Source organism: Geospiza fortis, unplaced genomic scaffold (genome assembly GCF_000277835.1).
Source record: "Geospiza fortis unplaced genomic scaffold, GeoFor_1.0 scaffold27, whole genome shotgun sequence".
Taxonomy (NCBI): Eukaryota; Metazoa; Chordata; class Aves; order Passeriformes; family Thraupidae; genus Geospiza; species Geospiza fortis.
This window is the reverse complement of record NW_005054329.1, coordinates 4914579-4915757: the sequence shown is the minus strand read 5'-3', so window position 1 is coordinate 4915757 and position 1179 is coordinate 4914579.

The window sequence follows — 1179 nt, the reverse complement described above, 5'->3', positions numbered from 1 at the left end:
GTGTTCCCTGCCCTGGGAACACTCTTCCCCTGGTCGGACAGGAGATTTGGTGGCAGTGGAGGGGTGAACCCAGAGGTGGGTGGTTTTCCAAGGGCTGGGAGATGAGGCCACGCTCCCACCTCAGGACAAACCCCAGGGATTCCCCAGCACCCGAAGCTGGAGGAGAGGCAGCGGTGCCGGTGTGCTGGAGGAGGGATGGGCTCCGTGTGGCTCCATGCCAGGATGCACATTAACAATTCCCTCCTCGGGAGCCCTGTGCTGATTCCCAGCCTGGCACCTGAGCGGTTCCCCCGTCGGAAAAGCCTCTCCTGGGAGCATCACACATCTCCTGCGGCACGAGGGGAGCTGGCTCCGGCCCTCCCTCCCGAGCTGTCATTACCAGCATTTCTCCCGAACTAAAAAAAGCACAAATTTCTTAATTGTTTCCTGCTGGAGTTGAAAGGCAGCTCCCGGGCCCAAAATAGCTCGGTGGGGGAAAAGCAGTCGAACGAGAGAGAGCAGAAGGCGATTTGCCTGGAGGGGCTGAGCTGAGCTCTGACTGCAGCCCCGGCTGCTGCTGCGGCTCATTTTGCCTGCCCCGAGGGCTCACCCTCATCCTCCTCCCCCCACCTGCCCTCCTTGGTGCTCTGGGTGCTCGGGCCTGCAGAGCTGGTGCCTGGGGCATCCCCTGGGATCCTCAGGGTGGAGGTCTTGGCTGGTGCCTCAATGCAGGTGAGTGCATGGAGGTGTGTTCCTCTTGGAGATGTCACTCAGCATCTCTCTTTTGGAAGGATGCTTCTGTGCAACCTTTTTTGGTTTTTGGGATGGGGAAATCCCTTGGAACTGCTGTGATTGATGTTTTAGCCCACCCCAGCTCAGCTGCTGGATGCAGCATGTCCTTCATGCCTCCCTCCTGCCAAGACACCGCTGTGTGCCCAAACCAAACAGCCCTCCAAATCCCTCCTGTGACACTGCCAAAGCCCTCCGTGTCCTTCATCCCAGATGCTGAGCATCCCTGTGCCTGTGTCCCCTCTCCTGGGAAGCTGCTTTCTTGACACCCCGTGGTGCTACAATGGGTGCTGCTTTGGCTGAACCCCAGGGGAAATGGGGAATTGAAGGCTCAGTCCCTCCAGCGACCCCTGAGCTGGGATGGAGGGACCCTCCAGTGCATGGGGACAGCCTTGGGCACAGAAATTCCTG